This window comes from Adelges cooleyi, unplaced genomic scaffold (genome assembly GCF_023614345.1).
Source record: "Adelges cooleyi isolate 19-005CV unplaced genomic scaffold, UGA_ACOO_1.1 ACOO_flye_CR_arks_rails_tigmint_CR_PRNA_574, whole genome shotgun sequence".
Lineage (NCBI taxonomy): Eukaryota > Metazoa > Arthropoda > Insecta > Hemiptera > Adelgidae > Adelges > Adelges cooleyi.
The window spans coordinates 486284-502830 of record NW_026096268.1 but is presented as its reverse complement, the minus strand read 5'-3'; the positions used below and the strand labels follow the sequence as shown (position 1 = coordinate 502830).

At 34.9% G+C, this 16547-nt stretch overlaps 1 protein-coding gene across 1 annotated transcript in view; it reads right to left on the bottom strand.

The window, feature by feature from the left end:
• Positions 1 to 16547, bottom strand: part of LOC126843827 (ecdysone-induced protein 74EF-like) — a 96175-nt gene that overhangs the window by 78531 nt on the left and 1097 nt on the right. The gene's annotated exons all lie outside the window — the stretch shown is intronic.

Here is a 16547-nt window from a genome sequence, read left to right as displayed (position 1 = left end):
CATAATATATAATAAAACATATAATATACCAATAGCCAACAACGGATTAACCGTTAACGTTATCAGAAAACGGATTAAGGATCCTTAGACACTAATAACAAGGGCCAAAGAGAGTTCATGCATTTGCATGTTTTTACCGAGTGATCCATAATATAGCTAGGTAAGGAACACATTTGAATTTACATCATAAAGAATCAAAATTCAAAATTATGTTTTGCATAATATGTTCTTTGTTTATTTTTACGCATATTTTTTTACTTTTTTATTTTCTATTCATATTTTTTTTACTTCCTTAAATTGAGTTTATGTACTCAGTCGGCTAACAGACACCGATAAAATAATAAAAAACAACATATATATGTATACACATGTTTTTTCGTGCAATAATATTATGTTAATAAATGAATAGCTTTAACAAGAATAATATTATAATAATATAGAACTCGATATTTCTATGCAAGCATAAAATATAATACATTTACTTGAACATTAAAATAAGTTTTTTGTATCGTTAAATAAAAAAAACTTAAAAACTATAAACACAAAATAAGCTCGATAATTGTAATTTTTACTTATAAATACTCATTAAAAAAATGATTTACCGTTATAACACAAGGGGTTAAAAGCATACAATTTAAAACTAATGATTATTACTTTGAAAAATTAGCAATTGCCCCATAATTAAGTCGCAGTTCCACCCTACGCAACTCTTATTCATGTGTATTAATAAATTGGTTTACTCGCGGTATTTACAATTAATAATAATAGTACTCGGTATGCAAGTCGCCTTTTGCTAAAAGACCCGTCGGAGATGAATATTGAAAATAATTTCAAAAAAACAGAGTGAAACCCGCGTCTGGAAAACGGCAATAAAGTGTGGAATTTTTTTTTTTTTTCTTTCTTTTATTATTATTGCGATGCGGAAAAATTACACATTACAATCCTTCTGTAAAGTTGTTGCCGGCTAAATATTTCATAACGGCGCGGTTCGTTGTATTTTATTTTGTAGAACGATGACGTATACATGTATACGCCGTGTATATAATGCACACCGCGTGAAATATCATCAAGTGGCTGACGGTGGTCGCAACCCGAATATTTTTACCCGAGGTCGGTGACAGACCAGATACAACCCCGTCGTCATGGCGACGACACAATTGAAAAATTACTTGCAAGACGTTGCTCGGGGCGCGCGCGTTCCACTTTTGGTCGACCGTGTTGTGTGTCATTTTTTGCTGCACGGTTATTCGCCGAGGTGGCCGAATACTACTACAATATATTTTATGTTAACTGCCTCCCCTTAGCTCTGGCGATGTGTTCCAAGTCCCAAGTCCGAACTCCTGCTTTGCACGGGACCGACGACGACTATTTGCACACGAACACGTCCTATAACAGCTGTTCGGTCAGTTTATCGCGGCCGCGTTAAGTATACAGAAAAAAAAAAAACACACAGTTTAATTCAACTAGAGTTGTGGTTAAAAAAAGGGACACAATACATTTCTGGTTAGAATAACTAAATAAATAGTTGGGCCAGCTAAAGTTTTAGTTAAAGCAACTTTACATTTAGTTCGGTCAAATAAACGTTCAGCTGCGCCAACTATTTTTTTAGTTATTCCAACTAGAATTTTTTTCCCGTGTATTACAGCCAACAGACAATAGTTTTCGGTTAAGTCCATTTGACCTTAAAATTAAATTCAAGCAGTGCACGTTGTACGCATTTAAAACAAACCTATTTTTAAACTATAATTATAATACGTCATATTTTTACAGAGTGTACACTTTATCCTCGATCTACCCTCCGCATCTGAACTTATTTAAAAATATGATGACACATTATTGGTCGTCACCATACACGTGGAGTTCGTTTACCTTTACGTGCAAATTTTATTTCGTTGTTTAACATATGTATTAAAAAAAAAGGTTAAATAATATTATTAATTTATGTATAGCTCGCATGTGCACGGCGTTGAGAATGAAAAAAAAAATATAAGACCCGTTGTCTGTCAAATGTTAAATAAGGGATGTCGTCGCGGTTCGACGACCCTCCCCGTTGCACCACTGTACTGCGCTTATCGAGTATACATAATACATAAAAGTATATATATATATATAAGTATATGTGTCTGTGTGCAAGAGAAAGTCGTTGAACTTTTCGGCGAACGCTGTGTGTACGCGAGACGTCGGACCTCCTACTATATATATCATATACGTGTATATACATAAAGAAAGGGTTGTTGATATCGGAGAATTTTATTAATTTTGCCTTTTGGCGACGCTGAGAAATTTTGCCTGAAGACCGGGCTAATGAATACATACACCATACACTGCAATAATATATTATCATAATCGTAGACGCGAAAAAAAAAAAAAATGTCTTAATTAAATGACCCTAAAAGAAGGTCGCAACCTTCGGCCGGATCACTTTCGCGTCAACAAGGCCGTTCGGTCGCAACCGCCACATATTGTGACGATAATATCACAGACCGTGGGGGAAAGGGGGGGGGGGAGAGACGCTTTAGAATTTTATACTTAAGTATGTGTGGGCGACGATCATGAAATTCGCTTGTTGCCGAATACCATACACAGGGTGTTGCCGGTTCGACACTCACTCGCGCCGTAGCGTCCTTGTCCGTGTGTTCTATCCATCCGTCTCCCTCTCCCGTCTCGCTCTCTCATTACCCATGTGGCGCACGATTATCTATGGATCACCCGAAAACAAAATAGCCGACACACACGATGCAGGTATTTCTCGTGTATGTGTATGTGTTGTTAATCGCGCCAAAAATCGAAACAAAACGATTATGGTTTCACCTTGGAAACGGTCGGGGCCGACTTTTTCCAAAAAAACGCGACCTTCGCCGAGGACTTCAGACGCGATCCGGGCGATTCGATCGCATGTATAGTACACAAATAATAATTAAGAGAAATCAACGTTGCAAACAAGCTGTGCGCATTAAATAATCGACTTTTATGCGTTTTACGTGCTTATTATAATATTATAAAAATTTAAATTAGTTTACTCAATCCGTGATAGTAGATATTATGTTTAATACTATACTACGCTTATCTACTTCCTATAGCCGCTAACCCGTTAGAACGTTAGACGTTAAACATGTTAATAGGATACCTACAGCGTCAAGCACAGTCGTTCGCCTATTAGAACATTTAATTATAAGTCGGATACCGTTTGAAATATCATAGAAAGCTACTTTGCGCGTTACACAACAAAGTCATCTATTTATTATCCCTGTTCGAGCACGGCAGGAAGTCGACGCGGAGGTGTCCAATGCACCAATGTTGATTGGTGCAGTTAAATTTTACTAGTTCTGTTACAATACTTACTATAAAAAAACCACTCAACTTTAAAACTTTCTAACTAGTTATCCGAATAGTTTTTTCCCGATCAAGTTTTGTGCACGGAGGATGACCAAAAAATCAATAAATATCAAGTACACCGACAAAGTGCCTCCGTTTCGCGCCCATCAAATTCCTTGTAACGGTTTAGTTGCGTTAATTGTCGAAGAGGTAATTACCGCGATTAGCTTCGATTTATTTTTTAAAAACCCAATGACGTCCTCGGTGGAAAAATTTACAAAAAAACATTATACAGAGATGCGGCACCGTACTGGTTTACCATTGCAATCGTCACATCGTTCACCCTGATTGAACGTCTCGTCCCAGACCCATATTGAAAAATCATTTGACTCCGTCAGTCAGGGACTCAGATCAACCGATTAATGATCTATTATTTTTCGGAAGAAATCATCGGTGCGTTGTTCTGTTTCGATAATTATCGCGAGGTCATCGTCGCCTGGGAAAACACGTCTATAAAACAATCGGTTAATAAAACGGTGAAAATTAAAAAAAAAAACAACCAAATTGATGCGAATTTTCCGTTTCGTGTCGGAAAAGGAAAGGAGTACCGTTCGACCAAGAAGAAGAAGCAGAAAAAAAAACAAAACCGTGTTGTAGGTGAAAGTATGTGTGTGTGTGTGTGTGCACGCCGGACAACTGTATACATATCTAAGTATATAGATGAAGAATTTGTGCGTTTCTCTTTTTATTTATTTTTTCTTCTCCGTTCGCACGTTGTGTACCGTTGGCGTAATTTTTTTATAATTTCTTGGTGAATCTGCCGAACCGGTTAACTCCACATAGCTGTATATTATGTTACAACGATAGCCGATGGGAATATTTTCTCACACATTCGGCCGTAGCCGTCAACACTCGTATATTTGATTATCATCAAGTGTATATTATAATAATAATAAATTTAAGAATATATATATATATATATTTATTCGGATTTTAGAAACCATCCTGTTGCACACGGAACTTGCAAAAGGCCGTACAATATTATAACGATAATATTATTATTATTAACATAATTGGACGGAGATCCGCTGTTGCCGGCGGCGAACAAACCACGGCTTGCTGGATTGTTATTACGTTATTGCTATTGTTGTTGTTATTATTATTTAGGTCAAACGATTCGTTTTTCTACGGTGGGACGGCCGGGCGGTTATCCGTAAGCTCTGGTTAAATAAAAATAAAAAAAAATGGGTCAAGTCGATAATACAAGAGATACATCAATTTTATTTTTGTCAACCGCTCTCTTTCCCGAAGAATTTTATACATGCGCAAAATCAAAAAACCATTGGCGTTACAAACCAAACCAAACCAAAAAACGTTAACTTTTTAAACGTTTCATATATTATGAAACCGCTTTGTGAGTCAGCCCACACATATTGTACTCAAGTGCTATTACACGTATCTATGAAGCGTGTGTGTGTATACGAGTCTTGTTTAGCCTTAACAATTCAAGGTGTATGTGAAGGTAACATGCAAAATAAACGCCGCCGCCGCCGCCGTCATGATCGCATCGAAGGCTGCCCGGACAATGTCATTAGCATTATAATAGTAATATATTATTATTTATCATCATCATCATGTTGTTCGAGTAGTAATGCAACTTGTCTATGTCGACAGTGAAACTTCAAGATTGTGGTAAAAATGATTCTTAACAATCAACAGCGCTCAACAAATGCCCCCATCAAACCCGTTTTGGGTAACATAACTTCCTAGTTCCTAAGCCAAAAAACTTCTTGTTTTTGTTTTGAATACGCAACAACAATGTTAATGCGTTTAATCGTAAGTATTTTTGTTTGTTAGGTAGATACTAATTTTTTCTAGTTTCAACTACTCTGTTGATTTTCATCGAACAAACATTAAATAAATGGTCGTTAAAAGTTTCGACAGGGTTTCTTAACTTTAGGCAAGTTTTGTTCTGCAAAACTTTGGAAACAATCAGAAAACGACTTACTTGCCCAAAGCCGTTAGGTGTGCTAGGTTTTTTTTTATTTCAGTAAAATATATTATCGGGCTATATCAAAGTAAACATAATTCGCGTTACCAAACATTTATAAAAAAAATAGACTAATGCAGAAAACGGTAACAACATGAAGAAAAATGCATTTTTTACAATATTTACAGACGTGTTCCCGTTAACGTGTTCCGTGTTCAAATATTTGAATACATCTGTTGTGTGAGTTATATGTCACTCTCTGAGTAACTTCTTTCAATAGGTTACAAGTTTTACGATTGAGAAGTAAGCGAGTAGAAAAAAAAACTATCCTATCATCCTGTATCCCGTTAAATTGAATGTCTTCTCTATTCCGAGCTACGACAACGCACTTGAATATGTATAATAATATTATTATTTATATTTTTTTTTTTAGAGATTCCTTGAGACAGGGTTTGCTAAATTATATTATTCACCTATTTTATTTGCATGCATATTATATTGTGTGTGTGTGTGTTATGCGAAATAACTGGCGGTTATTACTGTTTAAGCGGTTGCCCAAAACGAATACCCTGCATAGTCTCAGTCGGTTAGAGATAATAATAATATTATGAGCTCGGGGAAAGACTTCTCGAGGGTTCTCGGGAGTTGCAGATGTAGCGCGTTTGATTAAAATTTCCAAAGAAGTTCTAAGAAAACTAATTTGTCGGTATGACGCATTGTAATGTATACATATAGCTATGTATTACACATCCGAGTAGTGTGTTGGTATATATATATATGTATGATAATAATATATTATTATAATGTTACGTACCGGGCGATTCCCTAGAAAACGTAGTTAATATTTAAAATAAAATACAAAAATTTAAGAAGTTTTAGAATACTATAATTGTATGTTATTAAAATGTTTGAACGTCTTAAGCTTGATTTTAGTGTACTTACATATACATTTTGCAAAACATTTAAGTTATATTACCTAATTATCGTCGAGTAGATTTTTCATAACTAATAGAGTTATAATAATATTATTATGTAAACATTGAGCGGTGATATAACGTTATCGAATACAAATATTACCCTATTTAAATAGGCTGACTAATTCGTATGTTGTATAAAGATCAACAGGAACGCTAACAGATTAAACGAGTAAATTAAATACTGCGACTATTTTCTGTTGACCGATGGATTGGTCTAACACTCAACGCAAAGAAACCTTACAAACAGTATACGTTTACATTTTTTAAAAATTAAAACGTGTCAGCATATTGTGTGCTCTTATAAGTTAGTTAGCTTTAGTGTATGTACATTATTTTTTAAAATGTCACATTTTATAATGTATACCTAGTAACACCAATGAGATAAACGATAATACTATAATTTGTAATGAATGGATAACGTTATTATTATGCTACGGTAAGTTGAAAAACTATATTTGTATTATTTTTTTTTTTATAATTTCGCGCTCTACATTTTTGCGTTTTCTCTTGGCGTACCGTTAAAGTGTACATACGTTTGGCGGGTTCGATTATGGACGATATCTTTATCGGTGTTAAAAAAAAAATTCACAGAAAAATAATAAAAAAATTCACAGAAAAATAAGCAAATCCGATTCGTTCAAGGTGAAAGCGCAAGTGGTCGTCATAGCGTTTGCTGGTCCCGTTGTTCGCGCCGGTTACGGTCCAGTTTTAATTGCATTTCGTGCACTTTCGTTTTCGCTGTTAATAGTCTTCTAGGTCTTTCTCTATTCTGCCCTCCCCCCCAAAAAAAACAACAACAACAACAACAACCGCTACGTGTGTGCTAATTGTTTAAAAAAAAAAACGTGTAACACATTACTATTGCTATTATAACCGTCTAATTACAGCGACACGTGTGAACGCATATAAATACACAGATATTAATTAAACCGCGCGTGGGTGCGATGAGCGGTTTATATAACTTTGCGGCAAATTAAGCGCGCATTAAGGTGCTATAACAAAATAATTATTAAGTCTCATGTGTGAGTGGAAAGAAGAAACTCGCGTCTACGTCTTAACCGTGTTATCCAGCCGTTTGGTGTATAGACATTATATTATGAATAGTATCCATAAAAAGAATTGGTTGCGCAAAACGAATAATTATAATAACAACCGCAAAGTACCCTTTGGCGGACCCGTGACGCGAACAACTAAAACATAATACCCGGCGAAATGTTAACTAGCATACATTTTGGCAAGCGATAATTTTATTTTATTATGTAAGCCTCGACCGGTTTAGATAAATTAAATACTTCGAATCGCAGTATTTTACGATGAATTAAATTAATTAGTTAATTTATTTAATTATTACATCGATAAGTATTAATTTGATTAATTATGAGCTTGTAACTAATGAGGAAAAAAGATTACGCTACCATCTGTACAAATAATTATTTAGTTTAAACATGTATTAGCAAATTTAACCATTTAACTTAATAATGCCTTGTTGAGTCTTGTCTTACATTTTTTTATATTTATGATTGAAAATATTTATCAAACATAATAATTGATCTTTAAGCGGCGAATTAGACAAAATCACAATTAAAACGGTTATTGAATTGTGCATTATTTTTCTTTAATAACAAAATAGACATTTACCCAAAGTCAGTACTATTTGTGCAAAGTTATGTCAAAATAAACATTCAAAGATGTGATGAGGGAAGATTATGTTATATTACATCACGGTATTGGTATACCTGATTGAAAAATAGATACACATTCGGTCGAGAAAACGGAGTAAAGTCCATAGATTTTTATTAAGGTATGATAAAAAAGTGTACACTTTGTATTAATGTAAAGAAAAAAGATTTCGGCGAAACTGCACAACGTATACATATACACTGACAACAGTTTACACGTCGCGTATGTTTCATCTTTTCACTATTTTCACAAATTACTTTTGACGTTGATTGTAACATATACAGTTGTAATAGACAGTGTTATTAGCGCGGTTGAGATATTATAGCGAGGCGTTTTAATTTTTTTTTAAATATTTATCAATCCGTTAATGTTTTTTTTTTTTATGATCTTTATCTCAACCGAAAGTTATCATTTTTTATAACAATTAGGTTACATATAATTAGGTAACCACGACTTTGTTTAGATAGAATCATCCACGTGGAATTTATATTAATCGAGTGGAATTTTGTCAAAAAGTTAAGCACGCCGCGAGTGCGGATTTTACTTTCTACAATATATTTGTATAAACGCTGAACGAACGATGGATTTTCTAATGATTTCAATAATATATCACTTCTTCACGGTCAAAGGGTATATTAAAATGAGTATTTAAAGTACCCGTGAGTCTTATATTAGACATTATGCTAATTATCTAGAAAGTATGTTTGTTTTGATAAAAAAAAAAAAACAACAAGTGCCGAGTTCTTGTAATCACGTTAAAAATCTCTCATGATGGCAAATCTCTACTCGATAATAATATTATACAATTTGCACGATCATTACCGTTGGCGTTCCCCAAAATAAAAACGGGATACGCCTCTGGTTTTACTCGCTACAAAGATAATAATATTAATATTCCTACTTGAAACGTTAAAAGACAGATGGGCGACTATGCCTTGACAAGAGAACAAATTTATTTTTCGTTGAACCGACGGGCCATCGTTTGTCATAGGCGTCAGTCTATTATCCGTTCGTTATTAATAGGTAGCCAACATAATATACTCAGCGTGCATGGACTCGATTGAAATTCGTCTTCCACGTTCAACCACTAGATGACAACTGCAAACGAATTAGACAGCGTTTTATTTCCATTTAAAAATTGTTTATCACTTGGCGTGTTTTAAAAAATATTATGTTCTCGCACATTGTCTCAGAGTTTGCGTTACAGTCAATTCGTCGAGTATCAGATTCCTGTGACTGTCTGTGACTGAAAGTAATGCAGCTCGAATCCAATGAACAGTCGCCGGTTAAGTCAGCAAAGATGACAACAGAGCCCAAAAAAGATTCAGTGTGTTTTTTTTGTTTAAGCCCGGCAAATGTTTGGTGTACGTCCAAAAACGTATCCTATCCTAAACACGCCGCTTTCGGAGGGACCAGAGGGGAGATGGGGGGGGGTGGTGGTGGTGGTGTCGGGGGGTGATCAACGGCTATACTACAATAGTGTACAATGGACGGGAAAAATAATACACGGCTACTATATATATATATATATGTATTTAGGTGTATACTCTCGCGGCAGCGGCAACTTTCACTCGACGTGGTTGTCTGGTTGGATCGGCCGGCATTTTGTTAACGGTGTTATTAGCGTTTTCACTTTCACGTCTTCCGAAGGAATTAAATAACACGGCGCGAACAAGCCGTGGATCCGTTAGCCGCTATCTATGTGCCTATAGCCGGTCCGGTCCGCCGCCTCTTTCTCCTGTGCGCGAACGCCATCATCACGGTGTACCGTTATTAAATTATATCGCTATCGACGATTGTGGGTATATATATGTATAATATTATTTTATACACATCTAACCTGTCCGGAGAGACAACAACAGTACACTTATTATGTAAAATAAAAGTAAAAATACATTCGAATAACAGAAATAACGCCAGAGAGAGAGAGAGAGAGAGGTGCAAAGAAAAAACACAAACAACAACTCGCAAATTATAATATGATATCGACATAGTAGCAATTATTATGTCGTTTGAGATGATCATAAAATAATAAATAAAAAAAATTCAGCGTTTTCAATTTACAAAACGCGTACTTACATTTAGAGGGTGTCGTCCCTCCCCCCCCCCCACCACCACCACCGAGCTGTTTCCGCTTACGACTAGCGTCTCAGAACGGCAACGCACACCCTGTATTTATCGGTCTCCGCGAGTAGCCTTCGCCCGACCGTCTCTCACATAAACACAATTGCGCACTAATAACACGGTTTGGAGGTGAGAAAACTTTTACGCCAAAATCAAAAGTTTGCCACACGCTCAGACCACTTCCCGGAACTTGTCAGACAAAACCGTTTTCGCGACTACCCCGACAACATTCCCCTCGAATCTTTTCCATCGATCGGAGTGGTCATCATCGGTATAGGTATATGCACAGGTGCACAGCGACGACGGACAATATGCGCCATTTGGGATACAAACATTTTCCAACTCTTTTTACGTCTGATTACAGATTTCCCATCGACAGCATTGCACTAAAGTTGATTTCATCATTGGTTTTCGCGATACATAAAGAAAATTCAAATTAACACTACTTAGTTTATAAATAAAGTTCCCCGACTTTTGCCATATTAATCATCGAAAAACAATATGTCGTTATTTCTTATGGGTTTTTCTCTTTGTTTTTTTCCATGGCCGTTGTTCATGTATTCAAATTCTATACATACCTAGTCATAGATGGCTACGGCTTAAGTTCAGAGTACAGCTGATAATAATATACTAGCAAAGCCTATTTATAATGGTGCCCAAAAATTGCGGTTAACGTTAACGACCGTTTTACAATTGGTTTAAAACATTTTACACCGTTTTAGTCCGTAATTTTATATTAACATCTAAACTTCTTTATTATATTAACAGCTGTGCTTGTTGCAACTCTCAAAAAAGTGCAGTTATTGTTTTTTTCTAAATTATTATTAAAGTATACGCGTAGTACCTATTGTTTCCGAAATTCATGTGGTACAGATAACCTGTTTACCCTATCGCGGTTTACATATAGGTACTCGATAGTGAGACCTTTGGTCAATGGAATTTTATCATAATGTTTAGGTGCTGTATAATAACTATTTAAGGAAAAAAATAATAAATAGGTGAAACTTGTTATTATATTAGTTCGCCAACAGCTGTTGATTAAAAAAAAAAAAACGAGTTATTTACATGTGTACACCACGTAACGCTTTAATAAGCCTAAAAATGGAGAGTAATAAATACAAGTAATTACACCGACAGATAGGAAGAACCGAGGTAGACCCCTCGGTTACTCAAAGAAAACTATTGGATAAAAGTCACTAATTTGTCAAACTAACGTAAATTAAATCCAATAGCAACAGCTCCCAAAATTGGCGCTCCTAAAACTTTCACCCGATCGGACGGTTGAGTTTTTATAGTTCTGCCACTAGACAAACACCTAAAAGAGTAAGCCTGGAAAAATAATAAAAAAACCGGTTCGGTCATTTTCGAAATTTTTTCAGAATTTAAAAATGGAAATTGTATTTTTGTCGATTTGCACTCGAAGCACACAAATCGTTTTTATTTTATTTTTCTACTTGATACCACGTTGAATCGATTGAGATGTCCCGAAGAATAATATCGACTACCTAAAAATCATAAATAAAGAACGAGCGTTCGATGTGCTTTTGGCGGTTCGCTCAGAGCCCGATTGATAATATTGCTTATCCCGCTTACATAATCTGTATCCTATTATATTGTCTACATAATATAGTTCTCTTACAGATCGACATAATTTGTATTACCTTGACAGTAAAATATAATAATTATCTCGTACGCCGCCCACCTAAGCAGTCGGACAAAGGTTGGATACAATAATTATTACAGTCAGTTATTACCGTTTGTCGTTTTTGTAAAAGTATTAATGCCTAACCGATTTCGCCATCAGTTATAAGTATATATGTATGTATATATATAACGGTTTCAATAGCCGCGAGGAGACGGAGGTATTTTTTATTTTTCCTTTTTTTTTTTTGATAATACGTTAAAAATCGCGGTACATATACAAATCGTTATGTAACACACTCGGCCTTCGCGCGTTATGTCCCATCTGGTGTATATTGTACACTGTATGGGTGTAATTAAACGGCCAATGGATATTTTCGCGTTTCCACATATATAATAATGAAAATCGGTAAGAAAAAAAAAAAGAAAAAGAAAAAAAAAACGTTATTACATGAATACAAGACGCGCACGCGATATCTACACACAATGAACCAATTTCGAGTATATTACAATAACATCTTATGTAGTAGCGGTAGCACATAATATTGGATATAACGCAGTGTAAAATGTCACTTTTTTTTTTTTTTTTCGGAGATACGGTGACAGATAATGTATGTGTGTGTGTATGTATGTAAACACTAAACATTGCACGCAATAACAGTACACCTTTGTAGTTTGCAGTATATACATATACGACACACGAGCGAGTATATAATATAGTAAAAGAGCTTCGCATATAAACAAACTGTAGGGCGAATCAGTCGGTTGCCCTCGTGTAGTACCGATCTGTCTTGTCTCTAATAGCTGTCGGTTTATTAAAAAAAAAAAAAAAAAATTGTCTTTTAAACACTCAACTTCAATCTAAATTATTTTCCTACAGGGACGTCGCTAAGTGTATAAATGTGGGTTCGTCGATGGCCACAATGAATAGCAGCTAGACGGCTCGCGTGTACCTAGATCAATTATTGATCAGCGCCCAGTGACTTGCTATCTTATTTGATTTGGATTATTGTACTCGGATCAAAAACCAAGGGCGCGTATTGGAAGCGAAAAACGAAAGACACGTCCCCCCGGGCTTTTTTTTCGCCTATTCTTTCTAACACTACAATACACGTGCTTACGCCGGTTATAACACATTTCGGCATCGATGCGGAGCTGAGAAGATTGTTTTTATTAATCTTTGAAAGTATTTAAGATAATTTTCGTCTATACACAATCCCATTAACTTTTGTCCGTCGAGTTACGAATAAAGTTTTTTACTAGTAAAAAAATGTATCTATTTTCTGTCATAATAATACTAGAATTTTGCTCAACTCCGATTTTAATATAGGGCACAATAACGTGTATACAAGCAACATTGTGCTGCACATAATAATTTATAGTAACGTGTGTACCTGAGTATACATTGTACAGATGTTTTGCAGTGCTCAGGCGACGGATTCATTCACACATGCACGCAATTGTTGCGTATCGTTTTAATTAGCTTAATCGTTCGGCAAAAATAAAAAAAAAAAGAATCCAAACACTCAAATACAACCGAGTAGTTCTCGATGGAGAGCAAGGTCTGTGGAGGCCGCGTCAAGGTCGCCGGTAAAATAAAATACAAGTGGGTAAAAAAATAATAATAATAAGTAACAAAAAAAAATAAACCGATCGAAGTCGACGGTGAAGACATATAACGACGGGCCATACCGTTTTTTTTTTGACGAGTTGGACGAAAATTAACCAAGAGCTCATCTGCTCTGCATGTAAACAAATAAGTGGTATATTAAAAAAAAATAACAATAATGATTCGCGTTACACATATGATAATATATATATATATATTATATTATAAGTGTGTCACGCGTACAAACGCTCAAGGCTGTTGTGTGTGCGATGATCGCATTGCGCGCGCCGGCCAATCCTCGTTTATAATAATAATAATATGTGTTATTAAATCACGTTTACCGAGTGCGATTGTTTTTTAAAAATTTTTTTTTTTCGATAACTCTAAAACGATAATACTCCCATACATATACACATCTGTCGAACGGAATCCACTTGGTCTACATATTTTATATCGTTTTGTTATTATTATTAAAAACTATCGCCTTTAGGAAAACATGTTCGAGTAATAATATGCAAGCAAGCTTATCATACGCGCCAACCGCGACCTTGACACTAAAAAAAAATTAAACGTTCCATCGGTTTTTTGAATTTTGTATTGTAATTAATTTATATAATTTTAAATTTATAATACATTTTTTTTTTGAGCAATTTTTTTCTATACACATTATACGACGAGCCCCGGGATGCGGCAGACCCGTGGGCGATCGGTCAATTCGTATAGTAATATAATACTGTTAAATAAAAAGTATTGCAACGAAACATTATTGTTGTACGCTATGGCTATAAGGCGATCGGTGGCAATCAAGGTTTACGTTCAAGGTGGAACTCAGCGAGTTTATCATCAAGGCGACCGTTTCTTCCGCGTTGCTAAAAAACCTTGTGAAACTCGCTTGGAGGTGGAGCAGGTGTATAATATTGTATATCTACAATTTGGGTTTTTTTTTTTTTTACTATTCGCACTTCTTTGTCGCCGAGCCGATCATCGTCGTCGCCGGTTATCGAGATAGGTTTAATAGAAAATCCATGACGGACCCGGCAAAAAAAAAAAAAAAGGGTTAAGTCATGATTTTAATAATTGCATTAAATATATATATATATATAAATATGCATACGATTATAATATGAATATAAAGAGCTGTCGAACCAGCTGAAAACGGTAAAAAAAAACACACAAGTTGTCGGGCGTGAGAAACTGTTTAAATGTTCAATAACCCAAACAGTGACGGATTCAGAGGTCAACCGAAACGCATAGATTTTTCGAAAACTTTAATTTAATAACAGTAATCAAAAAGATACAAGAGTGGTGTAATTATTTTTAATCATATTCGTATCATATTCGTATAGTTTGCAAGGAATTACTAATTAGGGGAAAAAATTAAATTTACAGGTACAATTTTTTAATTTAATCATTACACACCGTGTAAAAATTGTCTACCGTTAGAAGTATGCCAATATTTACAGCTCGAAATTCAATGCAAGATTTACATGCAAAATTGTTACCCATATAATATTTATCTATTTGGTCGAGTTAGATACTTTAAAAATTACTTACAGATCCTTCACAGTCATATTGTCGAGCCAAACTCGTCCTTACCACAATCGGAGGGAGTGTAATTAAAAATCAAGGTTCCAGACTTTCAAATTTACCTTTCAAACTATTGTATTGATAGACAGCTAGATGGATGGATAGATAAATAGTTTAATAGACAAATATATATATATATATACATATAAAATACAATAAATGTCAGCTTAGACAAGAAAAAAAATGTATTTTTAATAAATTTACATTTTTAGTTATCTATTTATTTAGTTTAGTTATCTGTTAGGTATAGTTCGGCAATATAATTGCACCCTGTTCACATCTTCTTGCAGACATTAATTGCGGTAAGAGGAATATATTTATTGTCAACAATTATCCCATCCCTAATTTCTGGCCTAGTAGTGTTATTTTTCAAACTTTTACAGAGTATCTGATGACGTTTGATTTGCTACTATAACTACGTGTAATGAAATTAAAATAGATTTCGTAGAACTATCTAGTACCCAAGGCAAGTTTTGCATAGGCGAAGGAGAAAATCGTATCATAATATGTTAATTACGAGTGTACCTATTTTTAAACCGATCCAATGATGCTATTATTTTTTGTTTTCAGGCAAACCTGTCATTATTCCAACCTACAACAGTAGTCTGTCCGACCTCTGTTTTTAGTATTTACTAAAGTCGTTGTTTACACGGATGACGTCATGACCGCGAATCTCTTGTGAACGCCCAAGGATTTTTTCAGGACTCGGTCCACCTTGATAAATTTTTACTCACGGGTTTTTTTTTATTTGTTTTTCAATTTGGACCCTCTGGAGATCGTATTGCTGAACTAAGGTCTGGGACGTCGTCTGGAAGTTCAAGGATCTCTGGAAGGCAAACTAAAGCGAGCGGCGAATTACCGTGTGCTGCGGCAAACGAGGAAGATGTAAACCCATTTGTTTGTATAAATACACAGAAATGTACGTTTCACCGGGGAAATTAAAATTATTCGATAATAATAATTATTATTTATATTATGTAATAGCAAATGTATGGTGAAGTGCATAAGCTGCTAAATTTGTCAAAGTAATAATTACAAATATCAAATAATTTTAATAATTTCATGTTAAAGTGTTATTAGTTATTACATATAAAAACCAAATGGTTATTTATATGTCAAAAATGTTCACTTGCATTTGACCCTCCCCCCCCCATCTTTCATAATATTTACATTTGTCCCGTTTACTACACTTGTTTACTATAAAAATGTTGAACGTGTATGGAAATTTTGGGCGTTTTTTCTTTAATATTTTTACCGGTTAAGTTATTTTTTTACCGATAAGCAAGACGCCTAAGCGAGTCGGTTGACTTTATTATTATTATTATTAATATGTTTTACATATTTTTTCTTCTATTTAGCCATACCGTTGCTATCGGAGCGTAGGCATAACCGGCGGGACCTCGCTTCGATTATCACAACATTATATATAATATATTTATATTATTTAATATCACAAACGGTCGTCGTTAATGACTATAATAACACTAGTTGTATTTGTTATTGGCAAACACTTTGTATTGTATATAATAAAAACATTATTATATATCTATGCAACCGACAAACGCACGGTGATTAAATACTTTTTCAAAGGTTATTGACACGTTCACGGGGTAAACGGATAGGT